Source organism: Coptis chinensis, chromosome 8 (assembly GCF_015680905.1).
Source record: "Coptis chinensis isolate HL-2020 chromosome 8, ASM1568090v1, whole genome shotgun sequence".
In the NCBI taxonomy this organism is placed as follows: domain Eukaryota; kingdom Viridiplantae; phylum Streptophyta; class Magnoliopsida; order Ranunculales; family Ranunculaceae; genus Coptis; species Coptis chinensis.
Genome location: NC_141463.1, coordinates 11,058,235 through 11,084,659, shown reverse-complemented (window position 1 = coordinate 11,084,659; position 26,425 = coordinate 11,058,235). Strand labels below are relative to the sequence as shown.

Genomic DNA, 26,425 nt, shown 5'->3' with positions numbered 1-26,425 from the left:
TTGCATGTCATTAATTGAAAAATCAATTATGAAGTATATATTATATAAAAAGGGATTATAAATATAGGCTAATCGGTTCAACCAGGTCAAACCTTGGTTGAACCAGGTCCAACCATTTCAATATAAAATCGGTTCGATCACCTGTTCAGTTTTCAAAACATTGATGAGAACTCTTGTTATAGATCCCGAAAACAGAACCTGCGGTATTGTAACAACCATAGTACAAAATATATGGATATTTATCGATATTCAATTTCTAGATATGTATCGTATATATATTCTTCTCTTTAGAGATATTTGACATTGTTTCACATGCAAATATCGTAATATATCGAGATATTTTGTACTATGGTAACAACTATATTAGTTTCCTACAACAAAGAAAGAAGCCTTATCTAATGTGGATTGAGTCAAATTAGCATGATAAGAAATTTCAAAAGTTGTCAAACTTTCTGATATGAGTAACTTACAGCCCATCTAGTAAGATTTTGTTGTTGTTCTTTGAATATTTGTGGCTTGCTCCCCGTTGATAAATCTCTACAAAGACACAAACCCCAAAGAATGAATAGAATCGAACAAATGTGTACAACTTCAAAGACTTCTAATCATTAAATTTAAACTTACCTGGACTGCCCTATCACTTTATCATATTTCAAACCTTCTGCTGCAAGTCCAGCCATTGACACAAACAATGGAATTTGTATAGATATTTCGAAAAAACAATGCTAGTCGTAATAAAGATACTCGGGATATACTATGGCAAAATAAGCAATCCCACAAATTATCTTCTTATTCTCGGTATTTTTATCAAGTCTTGAAAAAGTAAATGAGGTGTTACAACATAATTGACAAATGGAGAAAAGAAAAAGGAAAACGTAAACAAACTGAAACTTCAAGTTCCTAACAATTCCAAAACGTGACCAAAAATTCTTTTCTATGAGACTGCTATTGGCTGTTGCAAATTCTTGTTCTTGTTATTCGGGTTTGAGTCTCCCATAAAGTCTTCCATATTGTAAACTAGTGAATGCCCGTGCCAGTCGGCACTCTAGACACATTACTTTTGAACAACACCCTAAAAGAGACCATCTCTATGGTAGCATTAGATCGATGATATAACCATTTCCAACAGTTTTATACTTCATAATCATTTCATACGCATACTCAAGTGAGTTTAATTATTGCAATTCTATGCATTTCATTTCTCACAAACCAACTCATTACACATACCCTTATACATTCATTAATTCAATACATATCAAAATGAGAATGATGAAAATAAAGGGAGAGAGTCTTCAATTAAGAGCATCGTCATTTTTTTTTAAAAAAAATAAAAAAATCCAGCAGAGTTTCCTTTGTATTTTCAACATTTCAAAAACCTAAATCCTGTCATAACCTGAAAATCAAACAATACAATTCTCATAGATCAACCATACCAAAATATATAACTTCATATTTATACATAACACAAATTACTTCTAAAACTAAAAGACAACTCATTAAATATTAAAGAAGACTTTGCATAATTTTTCACCTATGACTAATTATAGTAACGAAAGGGAAAAATAAAATAAAATAAATACTCCACGCTCACTGATCGAGTTCCTCATTTCTCTCATTCTCCCCTCTATGCATACTGTTCACACAATTCTGCTACCATATGGATAAATGCGCCATGGAGCAAAGACTACAATCATGTCGCTGAAAAATTATGGCAATTTAACTTTGTACCTGCAAACAAACCACATACACATGATTTTTTTAGACTTGATACATTTAGCATATTGTTTACAAAAGAGATGGTTCTCAAAATAAAATAATCTCTATTCTTATTTTTAAGTATCCACACTATCATAAAAAAAAAAAACCTATCATAAAAACTTACATAGCATATATATGGATACAACATATTTTTTAATTTCTAAACCAATAAAAGTAACATTCTTTAATTTCTCACTCACCTTTTCTCATTGGTATCGATGTTCTTAGAGAAGAACTTCTGGGTATACGACATTTGTGGTACAATTTCTTGCATTAGGTGGAAGAAAAACGGATATTCTTTTTGAAGAAGTACATCTGGACATGGCCACATAGAGTTGCCCATGACTGAAAACTGGTGTCCTCAAATCAATGCCAACATATTTCACTGACTGACCTTGCGACTTATTAATTGTCATGGCATAAGCTAGTCGAACAGGGAATTGTCGCCTTGATAGTTTGAAAGGCAACTCTGAATTTGAGGGAGCCAGAGATATTCTTGGGATGAGTACCGGATTTCCAGCTTTCTCTCCAGTCAAAATTTTGGCTTGAAGGACTTTACTCATTATTGAAGCACCATAAGTCGTGTCCCATTGCAAAGGCCATCTTTAGGTGCTATGTTCCCGAAAACAACATTATAGGGCATCCGTGTTTTAACTTGAGATTGAAAGGTGGTAAGCTAGAAGGGGTCGAGGGAGTTGAGAAACTTCGGTGGGATAGTGAGCCCACTTGGATTATCAATATCATCTTCGATAATTTTATCTGCGACCAAATACTCGGCGCTTCACCAGGGGAACAAATTCATTGCAACCTCATTAATTGCACTCACATCATCATTACGGGCAGCAAGAATAGTGCGATCGGTTAAGAAAGTTGGAGGCGGTGTGTCCATAACATCCAATTGGGGATATCGAGAGAATATGAGTTCTTGGATATTGGTACACTTGCAGATTCCATTCGGCAATTGTACGCATTCTTTGGGATTCGAACCAATCTAAATGAATCAAAGCAAAAAATGAATTCATTAGTTTCTAAAATAGTTCGTTTATATATGGAACTAATAGAGAAAAACCATTATAATTAGAAGGCATTAATAACACACCTCCAACAAAAAATCGGCGAATTCGACATTCTCGGACTCCGCCATTTCAAGCCGCATGTTCTGTACCAAGTGCAAAACTTCTAAATAACTCCAAAGGAAAGAGCGCCGTAGTGATGCACCAACAAATTGCTCTCTCTGGCCTAACGGTATAACAGGTAGTGTTTGTCGAAAATCACCACCAAGAACTGTAGTGATACCACCAAATATCTTCTTGTTTCCGCAAATATCTTGAAGTGTTCTATCTACAGCCTCAACACAGTATCTATGTTGCATGGGCACCTCGTCCCAAACAATTAGTTTTGTTTCTTTAAATAGGTCAGCAAGGTCGGAATGTTTAGCAAAGCCGCAAAAAGTGGTATCCATCACATCAATTGGAATTTTAAATGTAGAATGAGCAGTGCGTCCACCAGACAATAACAAAGATGCAATTCCTGATGATGCCACCATGATAACAATAAGGCCCATCTTTGCGGCGCATCTTTGCAATTGTATTATACAAAAAGTTTTTCCTGTACCCGGTTGCTCCATTCAAAAGAAAAGTTTGCCCTTGTCACCATATCTTGAATCGATCCGCGGCCCGAAGATAATAAGCATGAAGTTGTTAAATCATTAAGATGACTCACATCAACTACAGCACCTCTTCTCCTATGCCTTCATCTTTGAAGTTGGCGTTGCTCCCAAATGAGCCTATTGCCAACAATTTTGCTCCAATCCTCCTTTTGCTTTGGCATGGGCGGAAATCTTCCAATGTCTTCCCGTGATTCTAAAAGGATTTGTTCCACCAAATATAAGCCGTAATCTGTTATTTGCTCATCGGTTGGATCAGGGATGCCATGTTTTGTTCGAAGCCGTGTCCAAGATCATCACATATACTTTCGATGCAAATTTGCTCCAAAGTAGATCCGGTCGTAACGGATGACACTCTAAAAGAATTACACAAAACAACCTCCGCGTTGATATCCGTTTTTCATTATCGCCCTCTTCTAGGCATTGTATCCACTCATCATCGACTTCCAACAGACCCACGGGCAATACATGCTTCTTTGTATGTGTTTGTACACGGTATCACCAACTTTATAAAGATATGCAAAGGAGGTAGGCCATTTTACAACGATAGAAGTAGCAAGCGTAGATAAAACCTCTCCCCGGCATTAGGGCTTGCAAAATACATCCTACCAATGGAAGGTCCCTGAGTCCTAGGAGTCCACTCTTGAGAGTCTTTGTGGAAAACATAGTGTCGTGGAAATTCTTGATAAGTATATGCTCGTGCATCTGGATCTTCATCACAACGTTTAAAGAAAGCTGTCAGTGTTGAAGTTTGGTCTCTGGCTCGGGCAAGAATTGCATCCATAGGATCTTTGCTATTGAAAACAACCCTATGCATACCTTCCAAATGAAGCGCCAATCGTTGGACACTTGGAAACTCTTTATGCATTGGATTCTGAAATAGATGCCATCACGAGCTTCGTTGGTCCAATGTACCTTGCATCGATATATTCTTGAATCTCATCATTTGTTTCCTGCTGCCACCATCATTTGCTTTGTCATAGCCTTTGTAGATGTACTTGTTAATATATTTAACAGCTTGACACGATGCACAAACTTCAACATTGATATGGCGATCAAACATTTCAGAATGGATATGCATTATAGGAACAACATCTCCATTATCAACTTTAACCATTTTATTCTTCCTCTTCACAAAATATTTCTTGCCGATTAATCGCGCGCCTTGGTAAATGGAGTACCCTTTTTTATCCATAATTGTTTCCTCCACAAACTCTTTTGGATAGCCTTTGGTGCATCGACCATTTTCCATACATGAAGCACTCGGATCTCGATCACCACAGGGGCCATGAACCATGCACTTCTTCACTGTTTCAAACAATGCAGGGTGGGTGTCGGGGTCTGGGAATTCAGCACATACAAATTTATCCACTTGCTCACTGTTTCGAATCTTATCATCATGCGCGAGAAATAAAAGGCAATGCATGTGTGGAAGACCGCGCTTCTGAAATTCAATGGTATAAACATATGCAACCACCCGACCGAAGATATCATTCTTCAAGATTTCTTTCATAATTGCTTTTCGTTTCAGCTCGAATACCCGTGCAACTATTTCAGGCCGAAGTGTTGAAGTTTGGTGTTCCTTGAGCGCATCTTTAATTTCCTGCCAATTAGGGTTTGCAGTCACCGTAAGAAAAATATCTGGGTGCTTATAGTGCCGGGTGATAGCCATTGAATCCTGAAAAATCTCGTACATGTGCCTTGGACTTCCAACATGCGAGGAAGGCAAAATGAACCGTTGGCCAATTTGATCAGGACTTAATCCCTCAAGTGCAACATCTGTCAAGCACTTGTACACATCCGAACGGATGGTGTCTTGATTTAGTCTAATATATCGCAGACGGTTCTGTTCATATGCAGCCCAAGCATCAACCAAAATTCATGCAACAATTTACACCCCAAAGAAGATGGATGAGTACTCGTGGGTCGTTCAAACAAACGGTAAGGCGTAATACAATAATTGGGTGAGTCTTGCATTGCTTGGAGCATTTCTCTTGGCGTCCCCACAACTTTAAATCGGTGACCAACCCAAATCCCCATAAGGAAACAGAAGAACATAATGCAAAGGCAAATAAAGCGGGATGACATTAAACTTATCCGTTCCAACTCATGCCCTCCTCTCAAAGCGGCAATTACAATATCACGCATGGCATCAACCTTACTCCCATCTCCGGGCAATATCACTGCAATCTCATCGGTTGTCCGGAAGGTTGTACCTTCGTCTATCGAGCAGCGGATCATAGTGTAGATGGACCGAACATTGTTATTCTCGAAGCATTTTCGATTAAAACCTCAAATGCTTACTTATAGATATCACAAAAACTTGTGGGTCTGCAAAAGAGTTTCTTATGCAGTTTTCAACACTTCCCTTGACAAATTCGATTTACGATTGTGGCGGTGATCCAAAGCAGCTAGGGGATCATAAATATAAAGTTGTGAAAACTTAGGTTCCATCCCTGGATCAGGCAACAATGAACCGATTTGATGCCGCAACTCTCCATGAACAGTGAATGAGGTAGGACCACGTCCATGTAACACACGATCGTTAAATTTACAACCAAGACTGGTAAAGGCATTACACACATTGTATTGCCGAATCTGCTCACGGAATAATCTTGCACGTTTATTAGATCCTTCGAATAAAGATTTAAGTGCCGGAGGCAGTGGAGAAAGAAGCGGTAGCTTAACTTTTCCTTGTAAACAGCAAGTTCCAAATAAAGGTCGGTTGCGCCTTGATTTCGATAACTGTTCATCTTTCCAATGAAGGGCCGAACAAAATGGACAAAGAACATCCATCTTTCCCAAAAAGTGACGGCGATTTGGAACTGGAAGCGCATGACCTCTATGAGAATTAAGAATTTCTTCTTTACTTTCGTCAAATCTAGTCATATCATGATCACTGCAAAAATAGACCTATGATATATCACGTTTTACGATATGTTGAAACCTAACATAAGAGTGAGAATTTAAGCGCTTAACTTACATAGTGTTATTCTCACAACTTTGCATTGTTACATCTTTTGTGTATTTGGAGGGGCTTTCTCAGTAGAGATATATCATACATTGATGAAGATGACCCAACTTCAGATGCGTTGACCTCGTCTTCTTAAAGGAATCTGCAATGTAATCGGACATAACATCTTTTTTCTCTCTCTGTCTCCGATTTTGTTGTGCTATAGTAATTTGATCGTGATTTAGAGGCACTTGCATTTCCACTTTCTCTTGAAGACGTTGTTAAACAGATCTCCGATTAAATGATTGCAATAGATCTTTGGTAGGAGGCACAACAGATAACATATTGGGAACCGTAATAAAACTTCGATTAGGAGGCATAACATATAGCCTAGTGAGAACTCTGCGGTGGATCTTCGATTAGGAGGCACAACAGATAGCCTATTGGGAGCTGCAGTAAATTTTCGATTAGGAGGCACAACAGATAGTCTATTAGGAGCTGCATTAGATCTTTGATTATGAGGCACAACCGATGGAGAAGGAGTAGATCTTCGATTATGAGGCACAACAGATGGAGAAGGAGTAGATCTTCGATTATGAGGCACAACCGATGGAGAAGGAGTATATCTTCGATTATGAGGCACATCAGATGGAGAAGGAGTAGATCTTCGATTAGGAGGCACATATACTAAATTGGGGGTAGCATATCTTGATAAGGAGGCACATATATCGGATTGGGAGGCGAATGCGGATGTCGTCTTTGTGGAATTGGCGTGTGAATTAATCGACTCCTTTCCCCTCCTTTCATTTCTCCAGTTTGTGGTAATGAAGTCGCGACCTAAGATACACCCGTTAATATGTTGATATAGTTGTACTCGTAAATAACAAACAATCAATATAATGATAGATATGTAACTGGACAAATATATATGTGTGAACAAATATATGTGTGTGATAGACAAAGTGAAATCACATATAATAGTATTTCATACTGTTGCAATTCGCTCTTGCACAGCTTGAATTCGCTCTTTCACCATGATTGCCTAGGAAGGAAATTATGCAGAAAGTTAAATGGTATAATAATTGAAATGATGGTTTAATAAGGGGAGTTCTGAGAACAAAAGCGGGTTAAATATTATACCTGAAATATTGGTTTAGGGGATTTCTAACCAACTTATGTGAAACTCAAGAGAAGCTTATGAATATCCTCCTGAACAAAAAATCAAATTAAGTTCAAACAATGTTGTAATAGACTGATTTTCATGATAGACAATATTCAAATGACATTTCGATTCCCGTAAATAACAAACAATCAATATAATGATAGATATGTAACTGGACAAAAGCGGGTGAAATATTATACCTGGAATATTTTTGTGATGAATGAATTAGAAACAAAATTGAGTCGAAAGGGATTATGACTACTTACGTTAAAACCACACTAACCGAGGTGTTTTTTGGCACTTTTGCAGTAGATTTCTTGATCATCTTGATGATATCATCTGTGCCATTAAAAGAGAAAAAAATATATTATGCTTTGCAATTTCCAAAGAGCAAATGCAAGTGCCAAAGAGTCGAACAGAGTGGTAGGACAATAAACCCTCAAATTCACCCAAAATTGGTCTTGCTGCGAGATTGACAATTGAAATTGAATTCTCTCAAAAATCCTAGTAGGCTCTCCAAGTGTTTACAATGCCAACCAATATGAGGCACTAAAGGAATAAAAGAAGTGTGAATAAATTTAGACTGCAACCATCTAAAATGCTAAAGATTTTATTTCTATACTGACAACCCTCCACAAAATGACATGAAAATTAGATAAAATTAAATGGAAAACAATAAGAATATATTATGTATTGATACTTTTATTTAGAACTAAACAAATATAACTGGGGAAGACAATAATGATATCAAGAATTAACATAACTTAACTTTGTCAACCATTTGTTTTGAATATGATCCCACGGCCTTGCCCAATGCATCAACACTGTTCTCTATTGGTCCATGGTGACTACGCACAAATTAGAATAACAACATTCAAAACAACAAATGCCTATGTACCTACTACCTATCTCATACAACATACACGTACTTATTTGTACGAAGCGCATGGAATGAGTTCCTAATATCACATATATGTAGCAGCATTAAAAAGCAATGAACAAAACCACGTACATCAGTATACTTCAAAACACTAACTCCTAAGTAACCCATGAACCCTAAAACAAATCATCTTCTGCTTCTCAACTCTCTTCCAAACAATTAACTCAGTCAATAACACCACCACCAACGACTCAATAAGCTATTACTACAACCGGTGTGCTCCAACAGCATGTGGAGGTTCTATTTTGAAGTTTCCTTTTGGTAAAATCCCACTTTGTAATAATGGCTACCTTTTTTTTTTTTTTTAATTAATAGCTCCATAAGAACATGTGAAAACATCTCAGTTTTATCTCATGGATATACTGAGAACACATACATCAAATACAAAATTCTTACCAACCTCACAAATGAAGTCTATGCCAAAAGATCACTAAGGCTTGTTGACAACTCTCTCTTTGGTTGTGGCCCTATTATTCCTCCTTTATTGGTTCAAGACCAGGTTATGAAGAAAAGGGGGGACTGTTAGGTGAAATTAAATTCAAATTCAAATGCTGGTAATCACAACATCAATTCTTTCCCTCAAGTGTTGCTCCTTCAGAACTTAGTGACTGGGAGTCAGCGACCGTCAAGACTTTGGAAGCGACTACTTCCTTCTTCCTTCTTCAATTCGGATGATAAGTTCGTACTCAAGCAGCTACTATAACCAACCTCACAGATCCCACTCAATCTTTTACACCGATGTATCGTACTCTCTCTACCAGGGGATAATAGCATATCAATGAATATTCAACCCTTCATCTTTACTTGAATCGAAAAGGTTCAGTTCAGATCAAAAAGGTTCAGTTCAGATTTTATCTTTACTTGAATCGAAAAGGTTCAGCTCAGATTTTACTGTTTGCAGCACCTTGCTTTCAAAGAGGGGGAAGAGAAATTGTTGGGGTTTAATTTACGCCTATTGGAGAAGAAAGGAAGGGGTTTTTCTAAAGAGAAATTGTTGGGTTTTGCACAGCCGTTAGATTTGTCTAAAAAGATCTTGACCGTCCTTTGTTTATTATTTTGTCCTGTAGCGCCAAATAAAACCTTAGCTTATTATATAGATGACAGTAATATACAGAGAACAGCTAGGGCATCGAGCAATTTCTTCTCCTATTTTGACTTCTTCTTAGGTGATCTGAAATAGATCCCCACGGGGACATGGATACGTGTAGGCGAAAGCTCTTCATTCCACTCCATGTCTTCAATCTCTACATCATCGTATGACATCCTTTTTTTCTAGCTCTCTACAAAGGGTTGGTTTGTTTTTGAGCCTCTCAATGCCGAAAGTGCTAAATGGCCCACTCTCTTAATCTTGAATTGAACTCTTAAAATCACATTTGTTTTTCTGTCATAATGACCTGACTTTGAATCTTTGAATAAAAATAATTTGGACAATTTCACCCTTATTACATTGTTATCTATGTTAAACACAAATTTAATTGTATAAAAAATACAAAAAAAATTAGAAAATTTGCATTTATTTGTAATAGAAAATGTATAATTTATATGGATAGAAGTCAACACACTATGATATTTACTGAATTAAGTACATAATCGATTCATTACCAAAAAAATAAAAATAAATACATAATCTATTTAATTTTCAGCATATTTTTCAGGTTTGAACATTCAATTTTAGTATTATTATGATTCTTTATTTGAATGGTAATTATTGTCTATAGAAGAAAACAAATGGGACTTTGGACGTGCTTGGAAAAAAATATTCTAACAAATGTATGGGATTGTCTACACTTCAGATTTCTTAACCAAAAAGTAAATAAAAACTAATCTCTTTCTATTTCCTCCCATCGTATTCTTCACCAATTGACCCAATCTCTCTCTCCTCCTATCTATCTTTTCATCCCAATCTCTCTTCTTGTTTCTTTCCCATCAGATAACACATCCTTATGTTTGATTTCTCTCTTTTTATCGCTCTCTCTATCTCCCTCTCTCTTTGTTATGTTTTGCAAATGAGTAGTTCAATTTTGGGCCGATGAAGGACATGCTCGTCACATCCTTCAACAATGACACAGATTCAGCGTTAAGGAGGGATGTGACCACGGAACGCTAAAGACAAGTTTTCCGCTGAACGTTAAAGACTGTTGAAAAAACAAACAACTCTCGAAATCGCTGAATGCTGAAAACTAATGTTTCAACACCTCTGAATGCTGAAAAAAAGAAAAAACAAATAATCCCTAAATGTCTACCTGAATAAAATGACTGAAGTAGTATTCAAGATGTTTGCTGAAAAGATAAATCAACCCAATCAAATGAAAACAAACAAAAAAAAGATATAGTGATTACATCGAATGATATCTTTTCTTTGTGGATCAATTGGAAAACTCACATTCTTGCCATTGAATACTAACAAAACTATATATTTAAAACTAATTAGTATAGTAAAGACGGTGAAAAATGGAAAATTGTTGGCAACTGAAAATGACAATTCATTAAAAAAAAATTAAAAATAATAATAATAATAAGTACTCAAATTCCACAACCATTTGGAAAAAAAAATACCAAAAACAACTATCTTGATACATTTCAAATACAAACAAACAGAAGCATTTCTATTTTTGGATACTACCATCTCTAGGTGTTAAGGTCTTTAAAATTCAGACAATTCAAAATACCTAGCATATTGTAGGCCTTGAAAAACTTGTGAGATTTGAAAAATAATATGGTAGGTATTTTGAATTGGAGATATAAACACTTTCTTCGAGATAAAATATCCCCAAAGCAAAGAATAAAATAAAAATATTTATCATGGCATTAATACAATGCAAAGCTGAATATACTCGTATACAGAGAGTTTAGTACAAAAAGTTGTACCAAGGACCCAAGATGAATTAATTGCCTTAATTAAGCGTTCAACATTTCTTAGAGAATACTGAATAGTGAATATTATTAAAATTAAAGTTCTCATTTGAAACATTCTATTCCATGTCTGAACTTTGAAGACCAAGACACGTAGAGATGGTAGCATCATTCTACAGTAAATATAGGTTGTGTGAGTAATACTGTAAGAGAGACTATGACACTGCCAAGCTAATCAGATTATATGCAACTATCAAAAATATAATGAAGCTAATAATGGTCCCTCTAACAAATGTAGATCTCAACCAAGCCAAAAAAATGTTCAAAGTTCAATATAAAATGTGATAGATCACTACTATAGAAAAGCTCATTAACCACTGTTATATAAGTATCTCTTATATACCACGGTTTTGGAAAAACGGTGGTATTATGATATAAAAAACCGTGGTTAATAGTCTGGTTAATAGTCTTTACGATTGGCTCTTTTTATTGGGAAATGTTGATAATAATTACCACTGTTTGATGCAAACCGTGGGTTATACAATCTCTTTAAACCACTGTGCTTACAAAACTGTGGTTTATACTCTTTTTTTTCAAAAAAAAAACCCTGATTATTTGATTTCATCCTATCAACCCAAAAAAAAAAAAAAAAAATCAAAAAAATCAAAAAAATAAAACCTTGATTATTTGATTTCATCCTATAAACCTGCAAAATTATTCACACCTGCCATTTTCACCATATCCACACTGAATGATAAAAACACATTGCTTAAACAATACATCATGCAACAAACTAAATAAACGAATTTAGACCATCCAACACGCAGCAATGCTAAAATAATTTAATAACTTTTTCCCGTCAATAAAGAAAGAACAATCCAATCTACTTGTTCCATCTAAAGCATAAAAATAATGACCAACGTGTTCCTTCCAAAATATCAAAAGTGTAATATACTTAGTTCTACATATACATCAAAAGAGTTTGACAACACCTAATATGCAAATGTTGAGATCAATCCCCAAACCTTTTGAAGGGGTCAAAACCTCGCCAGCTTGAACATTTGATTCGGTGGATGAACTTCAAAATTTGAAGTCGAACAACATTAAGTTCATCTTGTGTGTAGGTATCTTTGGGTGTTAAGTTTGTCATCTGCACGATCAATGATCAAGAGGTAATAACTTAAGAATGAAGATTACCATAAAAAAAAATATAATGCTAAGTGTATTATATGACAACTTATACCTTAATTTCAAAAATATTATCTAAACAAGTTTCCATGACGCGACTAATAAGCACTGAATGCAATAAATAAGCAAGTTTTACAAGCCACGTTTACGGCGGCATAAGACACGAACAAAAAAAAACTAACTCCACTTGCAATAATATACCTCATCCATAACAAACATCGAGCAATCCTTCAAGACACAAACACCTTTCTTTGTGAGATCAAGTATTCTGCTAGGTTGTTATAAATGCATGATGTCGTCTTTTAAACTGGTTCCTCCTATGGTAACCATGACTTGAATCTTCAAATGTTTTCCAAGCTTTTTTTCGCTTAAAGGTAATTGATTAAAAGAATAAAGTTACAAGGAAAAAGAATAAGAAGTGTTAAGAACTGTATAGAAGAATAAGAATAAATGTTTTCCAAGCTACTTACATACTTGAGATGTTTGAAGTGCCAACTCTCTTGTTGGGATGAGTATAACAACTGTATGTTACAAAGGATGGGAATGTTTAAAATAATGATATACAAAGGAAATGAAACAGTGAAAACTTTTGAAACAATTTAAGTGCATAACAAATAGCTCAAGGTAGATAGTGTTTTTCTTTAACATAGTACGTAATACCAAAAAATAGGAAAAGATGCAAACTGTAAACAAAAACATCTTGCTCCACGTCAAGGTGAACTTGATACAGTCAAAGACTCCCCAAGGGGAATGACATAATATCTCACACCGTCAATTCGCAGAATTGCTAACCCCTTGTTGCGACAAGTATAACATCTATATTTAACCAAAGAAAACTAACACAATTAACCAATGGAAACTTCTAAATAATATATTTACACTACAAGCAAACAATTTGTTTCTAATAGTGTTTCTATAACGTATGATTCATCTTTCCCTATGACTTGCTCCATTAATAGAGCCTAGCTATCTAAATAAGACATATATAAGAATAAAATTTCAACTTTGACCAGGCCATATTCGAACCAGCATAACTTCTGATTCTGATAGCCAAATGCAACAAAAGAGGATTCATTAGAAAATAGGCTGCCCCAAATCGTAGCAAAGCGCAGATGCAGTAGCCATTTTAGAAAGCTGCCTGCTAGCTTTGTAGCTGCGAGATCTGTCAAGTTCTGCTCTGCCCACTTGATCCTGCAAGCCTTGCTTTGTTGGAATTGATTAGTCGCTTGTGCGAGAGCCAACCCTAGTACGAGAGGACTAACAGACATAAAATACTATGTTTTTTATGTAAGTCGCTGAAACCAAAATATGATTCGAGCTACATCAAAACGCTGCTGGAAATCAGTCCATTGCTGCTGGACTGAGCAGACTATAACAACATGCAATCAAACTATTTTAGCTAGTAAAAAAGCAAACAAGTTGTCGTTTGACCAACCGTGGTTAATGTCCATTTCTGTAGTAGTGAGATACCACTACATGGCTTAACAACTGAAATCTCGAGGCAACGATCAAAACCAAACAATTACATATATCCTTAGCTGTCTAATGAACTACTATCCAACACAAAAAAATTGCTTACCACCCATCTGGAATTAATAGATCAATGTACAATTAAATGGACTCCCAGATTGGGATTTAAGAAATCACTTATGTAACACACACTCATGCGAATCATATTTTACAACCAAAGAAATCGAAAAAAATCGATATTGTAGTCCATCTAATCCAATTACTTTGGCCATACCAATTGCATATACGTCCTCTAGCACTTGCAAATGCAAGCACGATTGGTGTAAGTATCTAACAATACATAGACACACGCATAGAACAAAAAACAAAATAGAGTGAACATGGCTTGCACTTACTTTTGCAAGCACCTTCACTTAACCAAAAAACAAAAACTTAACATGCTTGTGTCAAGGCTATTAAGTGTCTGGCAATTGCAAATGCTCTTAAAAATGATCCTAACAATTGCCCACATAACACATGAAGAAAAACCAAATGTCTAGTCCATCAAAGTAATGGTGTAGTTTTATTTATTTTTCCCCACAATATGCAAACTATATACATGGTCTGAATATGTTTAGAATACTAAGCTATGCACACTAAATTTTGCATTCCTAGAATAACTAAGACTTTGTAATATTTCATGTTCATAAAAATATCATATTCACATGCCTATCTACTACAGAATGACACTTATACCACTGTTTTTAAGTGTGGTATAAATATATTTACCACTGTTATACAACCGTGACAATAGGTGGTGTGGTATATAATAATAGCAAAACTGTGGTATATATGTTTAACGGATACCACGGTTTTTCAAAGAACCGTGGTTTGTAATGCCCATTATATACCACGGTTGTCAACATAACCGTGGCATATAAGCTATTGAAACCGTGGTTTATATTAGTGTATGTGTTATAATACAGTGGTATATAGTTATACTAAACACTACGATTTATGCCAAACCGTGGTATATATATATATATATATATATATATTATATATATATATATATATATATTTTAATATTGAAACTACTTGTTCAATATTGAAACAAACATCTCAATTCCATGATAAAGTCCGCATTCATTTTTCATACCATTTGACAAGTAAATAATAGCAAACACAATCAAAAGACTGAAAAAAAATAGAATATTTGTTAAACCATATATGCAATATAACTTCAAAATATTTTCTAAGAGTTACAAATTCATATTTACAAATTAAATAAGGGTAACATATTCAATACGACTTTCCAAACAATCTCGAATCATTGCAATACCAAGTATTGGTGATGGCTTCACTCACTATAAATCCTAGTGCGGCTCCACAAAGTCCATCTAATTCCTAAAAATTTACAAAACAAATAATGAACTTAGAAATACAATATTACTAATTAAACTCATACAATTAATTAAATATTTGAAAATCCACCTAAAAAGAAGTAAGAAGTTGAATAAATGAGAAAATGGAGGGTGGAATTTTAAGCTTTTACCTTGACGAGGAGCTTGAGGTGAGCATGGTCATTTGATTAGGGAGCAATTATTTTGGTCTATTTCTTGCTTTTCCCTCCATCAAATTGATACTCTACACAACACACTGAACAACACATTGAACGACAACAAAATGATATTCTAAAAGGCTTTGAAACACTTTATATATAAACAAAAGCACCACTTCTATAAACCTAGGACTGCCCAAAAATATTGTCATGCATCAACATGTACTAGCAAGCCATGGACCCAAAATAACTCTAAAAAGAAGGGGTCGGAACATAATAATGTATAGAGCAGGTCGACCTACTTTGTACCAAGTGAAATTCAAATTTTCAAACAAACACTTGTGTCCAATGATAATATATAGAGCAAACCCAACTAGAAGCATCTAGTCATCAAGACATTAGTTTCAAACACAGAGATAAATGGGGCAGAGAAATTGTAGATAAAAAAAAAAGGTAAGAAAGAGTTGTACGAAAGATTTGTTTAACCTGTTTTATATTCCTTAAGCACAATGCAAACTCAGATACTGAGTAGTCCACCAATAGGGAAAACCAAACCTAAAAAGTCAACAAATAATGATAAATTGTGAAGACATTGACACGGGTCGAGGTCACGCGATCCTTGTAGAGTTAGTATAACGGGTTATAAAAACAATGAGGGTCATGTGCTCCATTGCTCAAGAATATATATAAAAGTATTCATTCCATGACTAGCTATGTATGTACTAGTGCAAGTTATGAATGAAACAAAACTTATGTGCCCTGTGGTACTTTAGTCAAATATGCACAATATATTACTTCCCAATAAGTGGAAGCTCAAAAGGAATTAATTGTGTGGAAGTGCCCCACCTGTGTTGCTTGCTCAAAACCTTTTTCTTTCCTTTATGAGTAAAGGGAGGAAATAAAGAGAACGAATGATTTAGTGCTCCACCAAGGTTTGTTTGGCATGTTAGGTTGGGCTAGGGCAGTAGAAATTAGATCTATGTTGGAATCGAGATGTGGCTATTCTAACTCCATCTTAGCAAGAAAATAGTGAAGCGGGAGATAGTGAACCGTAAGAATGGAGTTTTCAAAATCTGGAATCGCGGAACGTTCCTCCACTACTCCCCATCCTGAAAGAGATCCTAAACCTGACGGTACAAAATTTAACATTTCACTAAGTAGTAGATTCTGTTGAATAAGCAGTTGAGCTAGTCGATCAAATCTCATTATCGGGAACCACCAACAGTACTAGATCCTACAGAGCCGGTTTAAGCATTACTATAAGAAGCGGTTGATTCCGTTGATTAATGTGATCCGGGGCACCTGTGTTATTAAAGATCTACGCTTAGAGGTATAGGATCGACGAATCCGATTGATTCATTTCAACCAACAACGTAATACCCAAAGAAACATACCTAGTTGCCTATCCGATTGATATCGAGACCACATCTAAGCCAGTGTATCATATATTGATCCATACCTTTTGCATATCCAAGACCGGTGAAGAGCTAGCCATCGATGTGGCATATCCACCAGCCAGTGCTAGTGGCATTATAGGCCGTGATATGTTGATCCATCGGTAGCGAGGGGCGGATGCATAACCGCGATCACTTCACCGCATACCTTCGGGATCAAGATGAGACCCTAGCGGCATCAATAGTAGTGGATCCATCCGAGTCGGCAGAGCCACCAAAGATAGGCGAGGGAATCGATCGAGCAAAAAGACATAGGGTGGTTGATCCAAAGATTGTCGCGAGTTGTTTACCCGATCCGGTCGAGAACCCAAATGAGTATAATAGCGGAGGAAGCAATGGTAGAGCTAGTTTATGAAGTAAAAATGAAGCGAGATCCTGCTGCTCATACATCTTGTGATCGATAACGGGTTATGGATCTATAGGCAAAGGTAACATTTCGCCCCGCTCCTGGTTTCGCCACATCCCCACAGCTCCGTGGGAACAAATTCACCCGTCGGGGATTATCCGCACACCAAAGGTGCATATACATCTCGATTGAGATGGAGACCCATGGCAAATTGTTGGAGATCGAAGCGGACCCGATGGCTGACCCCATTGACCTAGCACTAATTGATCTTGAATCAAGAAATGACCCAGCCAGATTAAGAAGCGGGGGTGGTGAGAGTCGGACCAAATGGAATGCCATAGACAAAGCTTCGGTGAAAGGCTAATGAGACGTAGGTTTCATAATTAGAATAGCCAAGTTATAAGAAAAATGACCTCAGGTTATAGTAGGAATTTTCATACCGCAAAAGAAGCCAATTGTTGTTAGATTAGCAATGGCCATTGTATGGTAGATTAGAAATTCACTCAAGAAGTGGCCCAAGGCATAGATGAATGATAGGAAGATCACGGCATACGGCGCTTGTTCTCAAGGTTGAATGCTCAAAGAAAGCAAAGGGTGCAAGTCAGAAGTGTCCACACTCCAAATGTTCTTCCATGAACATCAGTCACTACAATATAAAAGCATATCCTTTTAAGAGAATCAATGTCATCAACATAAATATATAAAACAACAACAAAGATGAAATGATGTGGAAACGATCACTTAGGGAAAAATTAAGGAAATGGGACTTGGACAGTGGAATGAAATGTGTAAATGGATTAAAAAAGTGAGCATATTAGAAATCATCGACAGCATATATATAAAGGTCCTTTAGCCCAATCCCTCAACAGGCCACCTGCACTTATTCCAATATAAGAAAAATTCTATGTATTTGATGGAGCTCCTAATATTCCAAGTATATCAAGACAGATGTTTCTGATATTTTGTCTTTACTTCATTCCTGATACTAAGAACTGCTATTTAACTATAGAGGAGAGTAAAACGCCACACAAAGTAACAAATGAACAGATCATACCAGCCCATAGGTCAGATCTAGCACCGGATTGCTTCAAACTTAAATTTGCTTTTCCTAAAGAGTTTATCATAGAGACAAAAAATAATAAGAAACTCAATTCAGTATTTAAAGTTCTTAAAGAAACATATCTGCTTTATTGATCTCACCTTTCTTCTTCTTTATATACAAATCCTAAACGGTAACTTTCTTAATAGAGGTGTTAAACTTTAGATTTCATTTTCAATCTTTCTATTGATCATTACAACTCAAGATAAAGATCACCTAATTCTTCACACCTCTTAAACTCTAGCATCTAATAAGAAACCAATCATAGCTCCAAAGTTATGTAAATAACATTGCTTATATTTGAAATAATCCAAGACACGTGGTCTCAAAATTAATTCTCTTTCCTTCACCTTCTGGACATATCGGTAGCAAAGAGCCATATCACTCTACTGATATGGTAACAAAGAGCCATATTAGTAGAGTGGTAAATTGTCATCCTATATTTCAAAATCAGATATAAGAAATGGGCATTTAACATGAAAGCAGATCCGATTGAATTTATGGATATAAGAAAAACTTGTATATTTACCTGGCACAACTTCAAGTATGCTGTGTTTTTTGCAGCCTCATCCCAAAACTGTCTGAATCTTGCGGTCTACGTAACAAAAATACAAAAAAAGCAAAAAGAAAGAAAGAACATAAGCGGTCATTTCGGGCATACATTTGCATGTGAGTATTAATGATATATTGGAAAACATACCTCTAGATAGTGCAACAGAACAACCCGGTACCAAGTAGCCCGAATCAAAGATGCGAGAAGAATTAGACACATTACCAAGAACAAATCTCGAAAGTACAAACGAGAAAGGCACTCAAAAGCTTAACCTGAATTAAAACAATTCTTACAAGTAAGAGTGATTTATTACCAAAAATACAACCAACCGGACCAGATGTCTTTCGGGTCGAGTAATCGCGTAGCTTCAAAGCTCGATACCACGCAGTAAGGATCCAAACCATCGCTCAAATTCAACATTACTATCTAACTAACAAATTTTAACATCATAGTCATAGGACTATATGTAGTAAGTACCTCATGAGTATACTTCTTCATTGGCAAAGTGAACGCCGAAAGCAAGACCGAGATCGACTATCTTAAGCATCATTGTCTTTGGGTCCATGAGAAGATTGTGAGGCTTCAGATCCCTATGCAACACTCCATGACCATGGCAAAAGAAACTCCTTTGCAAAGTTGGTACATGAGATTCTTAATTGTCCGAGGCGGAATAATCTCCCCATTATTCAAAAAACTCTGATAAACTTCTTCAAATCGTCCATGTATTCAAAAACAAGATACTGAACAATTTTCCCTTCTTTATTCTGCGGCTTGTTTAACATCCAACAATCTAATTTGAACAAAAAAACTAATTAAACCCTAATAATAATAAATAAAACAAGCCTAATTAAATAAAGATTGATTATTTATACGACAACGGAGGGATCTAGAGAAAGCATTCGAGAAATGGAGATTTCACGAGGAGGGTAGTGGGTGGGACACCTTCTTCGCCTTCATGAAGTCTTCATTCTTTAGAACAAGTTTTCAAGTCGTGTTCTTGAGAAGAAACAAGAAGAATACCCTCCTTCTTCTTCTTCTTCATCATCGCCTTAGCAAAGATAAGAAAACCCTAACCTAGCTCGTGTGAGAGAGAAAGAGAGAGCGGATTTCTTTTTGTTTCCTCTTTTGAAATTTCGATGATGTTTTGGTTTTTGGATTTGTAACACTTCTCAAAGCGATTTTCAAAGCGCTACCAATTAATTCCAGAAATTCACCAAAATTAAGTAACGCTTTACAACATTGCCAACGCTTATATAACGTTGACAACTTACTAACAGTAAATAACCGTTGCAAAGTAAAAAAGGTGCGTGTTGCAAATATTCTATTATGGTGTAGTGATTGCAAGATAGAAATACCTTCAATGTGCCACGGTACCCTACAAAGACGCATACGATGGACAAGATCAAAGACCCCGCCAGATATCTATAATCTCTTAGTCCCCATGACGGCTAGTATAGCTAGTAAAAACAATAAAATTTAAAACTCAATCAACAAGAAATTTATAAACCCTAGAAAACGAATTCAAGAATTACAAAACCAAAATAGCGAAAGACAAAATTGAACTTCGTCGAAAGTAGTAGTATGGATACCTTAAAAATCGGAAAGATGGTACCTTTGTCCGAGATGAAGAAATTGAGATGAACAAAAATGCTTCCTTTAGTTCAATTTCATCGAAATTTGGGAAAGATGAACGAAAATGAGGTGGAATTCGAATAGATCAAGAAATATGGAGAAAACATCATGGGAGTTAAGAGGGAAGGGTTTCTCTTTGTTGTGTTCTTGAGTTGAGGTCGAGAAGAAATCCAATTCCTTGCAATCAATGGTGTAGTGACGGGTGGGTTTTCTCATCGTTGCGGGAATCCTAAGAGTCGTAGAAACTGTAGAAGTTGTGGGGAGAGACCGAGAGAATAGCGGGAATCCAATTTGAATGAGTTTAAGATCTTGTGTATTTTATTTTTTTTTATGATTTGATTATTTGGCATAAAGTCATAAACCACGGTAGAAAGTGGAAAATTTATATACCACCGTTTAGGTAGTGGGGATGTGGAGTACTCTCATGCTGAAAAAAACTAACCATGGTATATGGCCCAACTTATCCCACGGTTTTCATGTAACTCGCGTGACATATACTAGTAAACCAATGACCAAAGAAATTTCTGCCGCGTATATATAAGTATTTCCCACGGTTTTAAAGAACCGTGGTATAAACGTTCTTATTGACCGTGGTATATGTGTCGCTTCTATAGTAGAGATATTTGAATAGACTTAAGGAGAAGCCGAAAAGACTATCATATTGGTGAGGAGTCGATCCACGGTATGTATGTAATGCCTTTCTCTTCTACTTTGTTGGCGTGGTATTATTTGGATATGCCGATAGTTATTTACGATTCGGTGGATGGCCATTTGCCTCGGGCGTTAGAGAGAGGATGTGGGATTATGACTGGGGGTCAATCCATCTTGGCATACCTTTACCGTTGGCTAGACCTCGCAGTTGAGATGAAAGCCGCTAAAGGCAATTTGTGCGGCTTTGTTTGGATTATACCGGTAAGTCTTATTTATTAAGTTATTGTTTCATTTCATTTATTTATCTAATTGTTAATGTTGACATGTTTATGTTGATATTGATATTGTATTTATTATATTGATTTAGTATTGGTGGTACGAACATTTTCGTGTGATGTATCCTGTGTTGAAGAGGTTGGAAGAGAATGAGACTCATGACCTGATTCCACGTATTCAAGCATGGGGGCTTCATCGTAGGCAGAGGGGGTATGGGGATCTATCGCATAATATTCACAATATTCGTCAGCAGATTGAGCTTTTAGGAGCTACTCGCATTGAGTGGCAACCCTGGGCCGAGTCCTTCATATTTCAGACCCCTTATGCGGATATTCCAGATGTTCCCGAGAACACTGAGTACCATAGACTATCCTATATGTGTCATAGAGCAAGGTTTCTTTCTCAGCGACTAATGATACTTGTAGGGTCAGTAACTGCATGGTACCTTGGGGACAGATGTTGGCGGCAAGTATATAAAGAAATTGTTATACCTTACCCACCACCGATAGATATGACAGCCTCTGATATTCTTCCTGCTGCTCTTTCACACTATAGAGCAAACCCAAATGATTGGCCAGACGCATCAGCTTTCATTTTTACGGGAGACTATGACTTATATTGGAAGAGGGTTGGTCAAGGTCTCTTGCTAGGTGCGTTATACCAGGGCACCAATTTTGAAGGGGTTACTTCTGAAGCATTAAGGCCCGACATTCATTTCCCAGAAGGAGTGGAGTTGCCCGCGATCCACAGCCCAGGGTGTTTCATGATATTCACATGCCGCAAAGAACTCCACAGATATTTCATGAGGATGACCTTTGGCACTAGAGCATGATTACTTCTGAGGGGCAAGATATGAGCATACCTATTCCACCAAGATGCCGCAGTTGGTAGCAGATTTGTCGATCATGATTTGAGCGGTTAGCGAGGTTAGTATGATTTGAATTTATTCATGATTTATTAACTATAACCCCTAACATGCATTTGTTTTGTTAAACAGGATGAAGTAAGGTCGGAGCTCCTTAACTACAGCTCTCTCAGTTATGCCATGCATGCGTCCTTCATGGAGTCCTCTCGTCGCAGTTTTGAGCGCTTACAAGAAGAGCGGAATCGAACTTTGCAGTTTCAGAGACATGTGCATGAGTTAGAGAATGCTGCAAGTGCCACACCTCAAGCTCAACCTTAACCAGAGAGGCGACAACGTCGTAGGGGGGAGAGCTCTTCGACTGAGTCTTCTCATAGGGGGAGGAGGTCTCAGTAGATATTTTTTTGTAGTTTGTAATAACTGTGCGTCATTACTTGTCTTATGGCGTTTGGGATTGTTGTTTGTAACGACTATTGATTTAGCAGGTTGTTTTTTTGATGAGTTTTAGATATGAATATGTCATTAAACAAAGGAGGTTATGTCCAAAAAAATTCAGAAATTATAAGTTAGTTTTTTTACCGAGTTTCTGTGTTAGACTTGGGTGTTGTTTATGATTGTTGTTTATCTTATTTATAATTTCCAAAGTATATTAGCAGGTTTTGGATATGAATATGTCAATAAAACAAATGAGGTTATGGCAAAAAAAATTCAGAAAATTATAAGTTCGTATGTTTCCAAAGTATAAGTTTGTATGTTTCCAAAAATTTCACATTCGTTTAACTCATTTCACTCGTTCCAACAATTCGTAGGTTAGGCTAGACCTCGCATTTAACTCATTTCCTATGTCTTGGTTGAAACAGAAAATTTTAATGGAATATCACTCATTTTTGCATGTGGTTTGGTCCTAACAGGTTCTGACAGGAATAATGTATAGTGTAGACCGAGATGGAATGTAACATCCCGTCTCGTTCATGGTTCCTTCCCACTGCGCCTTTTACTATTCCATACATTGGATTTCTGAATGGTGGGCCATAAATTGGAATTATTGAGGATACATTTGGATACAATGTGTTGTCACTTGGAGAGTGAAAAAAAATCTGATAAAATGCGTTGTCAATTGGAGAGTGGACCAAAATTGAACTATCACATGTGACCTTATCACATGTGACCTTACCTTTCATATTTCATTTTACTCTTATTTCTTTTAGATCAAACAAACAAACAACCATATTCTTCCCCACAACCAAGCTAAAAATAGAAAAAATGTCAAGAGAAGAAAGAATTGCATTTAACTAAAGGTTATGGAGAGGATCTAGTAGTAATAGTTAGCCTTACGGTTTTACCGGTCGTTTTCTTACGGTACTTCACTGAAGATGACTACATGGAAAGAGTAAGAGATGAGCATAATGATATGATGAGGCGAAGGAGGAGGAGGAGGTTGCAGTTATTATCCACTGCTGGGGCATTAATGACTCAAGCAGCCATTGAACTTGAAGATATGGGATATTATCTTGCTTATGGTATTTACCCAAAATGGGGCACATTTGTTCAAGCCATTCGTTATCCAAGAAATAAGCATGAAAAGATCTTTACTCAACGTCAAGAAGTTGCAAGAAAGGATGTTGAGAGGACGTTTGGAGTTTTGCAGGCACGATAGCATATTGTTAAGGCTTCTGCGCGTTGTCATAGTGTTGTTGTTCTTGGAGACATAATGAAGGCATGCATTATAATGCATAATATGATTGTTGAGAATGAATGTGAAAGTGGAGTTTGGAATTGGAAAGGTCAGAGGAAAGAAACAATACCTGATCTCTTTCAGGAAGAGGATGGTTTTCATTTTGTCTATCAGATGATTGAAGCAAGAAATAAGATCAGAAATGAAGTTACACATACTAATCTTCAAAAGGACTTAGTTGAGCATGTTTTTAATTGGATTGGCATTGAAGAAATAGTAGATCCGTACCAATTTATGATCCAAATTGGTCGGATCCGTGAGGAGGGAGAAGGAGACAAATATTAAAATGGAAATGAAAGTGTATTCCCTATGTATTCTCTATGTATTCCCTATGTATTCCCTATGTTTTTCCTAACGTGAACTATAAAGTTCCAAAGTATTTCCTATGTATTTCCTAACGTGAACTATTAAGTTCCAACGTATTTCCTATGTATTTTCTATGTCTAATTCCAATAAGTTCTTATGTGTTTAATGAGTTGTATTTTTATCTCACTGTTTTTAATTGTATTTCTAAGAAAATAATTATATTGGAAAGAACATACATAGTGCATTAATTAAAATCAATAGTGATATAAAAATACATAGTTCATTAATTAAAAATACAATGAAATAAAAATACATAGTGCATTAATTAAAAAGACATTGAAATTAAAATACATAGTGTTGTAATTAAAATAAAATTCTAGATATTACATGCGCTTAGTTATAGCTAGAACCACCTCTAGCCCTTTCCCATTCAGCACATATTTCAGCTTGTTGTTGCTCGATTAAAAAAGCGGTATCGGGATGGAGGACACTTGTATCGGTCGCTAAAATTTTAGCTTCATATTGCATCTTTAGAAGCCGATTTTAATTTTTTCCAATTGAACTTGATTTTTTTCCATTTGAATCCGATTTTTTTCTTCTCTTGCTATCACAGTTCTTTGACCATATGCAAGTTCTCTTTCCCTAAGTTCTAAGCATTTTTGTGTTTCATTTGCATCCTGTGAAAATGTATCATCTAAACGTGTAAAGTAACCCTCCAACATACCAACTGATTTTTCTTAGTTCCTCTTGGACTTGGCTTTCTTCGATCCAAGAGGACGCTCTATTTCTTGAGAACCCTCCAATTCAACTCCACCAACACTTGGTGAATTAGAAGTTGAATCTTCACCATCATTTTTGCAACTTTTTCCCTTTGTGGGGTGACTTGACCTTGCCTCAAAAACGTTACTCCACTTTGGATTATCTTTGAGTATAACGTAACAATGATCAAGTGAAAAAGCCGTTTTTTCTTGTAGTTGGTACGTCATTCTTATCTCGGACAACTAAAAAATAAAATAGAAATAATTAGACTAAAAATAATCACTAAAATAAGACTAAGATAATTAAACTAAAATAATAATTATACTAAGATAATAATTAGACTAAAACTAAAATGGAAATAATTAATACACTAAGATAATTAGACTAAGACGGAAATAATTAGACTAAGACTAAGATAATCAATAAATTCCAAATTGACAACGTTGTAATTATCCGCTTTGTATTGTTGTACCACTTGCATGTTGAGTCTCCACCACATTCACAATTACCACGAACTTGTTTATCATTTTGAAATATATTTCCATCTACCACTAATTAAATCGGAAGACCTATCCGACCCATGTGCTTGATTGAACTTCGTTTGTTACACGATTCCAAAATCCTTTTGCATTTTGGAAAGCACCAACAATGGAGTCTTCACTCATTTTTATCCAAGCAAGACATAGAGTTTGATCTTCGGACATGCTAAAGTGAGTTTTTGCTTTTTGCTTGAGTGCTACCACTTGCTTGAGATGCTTGAGTTGATATGATGCCATTTGATATTTTGTTTTTGAAGAACTGATTTTAAGGAAGAAGAAATATGATATATGATTGTTGGAAGTGTGAGTTGAAATGAAAGAAATGTTGTATATATACCAAAGTTTTTTATTTTGACCGCTCGACTTTCGACCGTTAATTGAACTAGCCGTTAGGTCTCCTGGACGGGATGTTTGATTCCGTCTGGAAAAAAAGAAATATAGCGAGACGGGATGTTGGATTCCGTCTTGTGAGTTTTGTAATCCAGACGAAATCCAACATCCCGTCCGAAGTTAACAAGTCAGCCACTATCTCGGTGATGAGTTTCACCTTAAAATCAACTGGGCAAAATATTCACCAGATAATCACCTCTGCATTGCAAAGCAGTTTTTGGCCAAAGCTGGTGACTATAGTCACAAACCCCTTGAAACCCCCTGCATTGCAAATGCTCTTAGTATTCAAGTCT

At 36.1% G+C, this 26,425-nt stretch overlaps 1 long non-coding RNA gene and 1 pseudogene across 5 annotated transcripts; both read right to left on the bottom strand.

Annotated features, from left to right (window-relative positions):
- Window positions 1-902: 902 nt before the first annotated feature.
- On the bottom strand, window positions 903-9,753 carry LOC147479923 (diphthamide biosynthesis protein 3-like; annotated as a pseudogene).
- Window positions 1,037-9,068, bottom strand: LOC147479924 (uncharacterized). 5 transcript variants are annotated; one of them, XR_015204635.1, is made up of 6 exons: window positions 8,880-9,068; window positions 8,309-8,387; window positions 7,806-7,878; window positions 7,518-7,586; window positions 7,369-7,419; window positions 1,037-1,728 (listed from the first exon to the last, which is right to left on the bottom strand). It is a non-coding gene; the product is annotated as an uncharacterized LOC147479924 (long non-coding RNA). The 5 variants fall into 5 exon arrangements; XR_015204632.1 differs by having other exon boundaries at window positions 7,806-8,387; XR_015204633.1 differs by lacking the exon at window positions 8,309-8,387.
- Window positions 9,754-26,425: the final 16,672 nt, after the last annotated feature.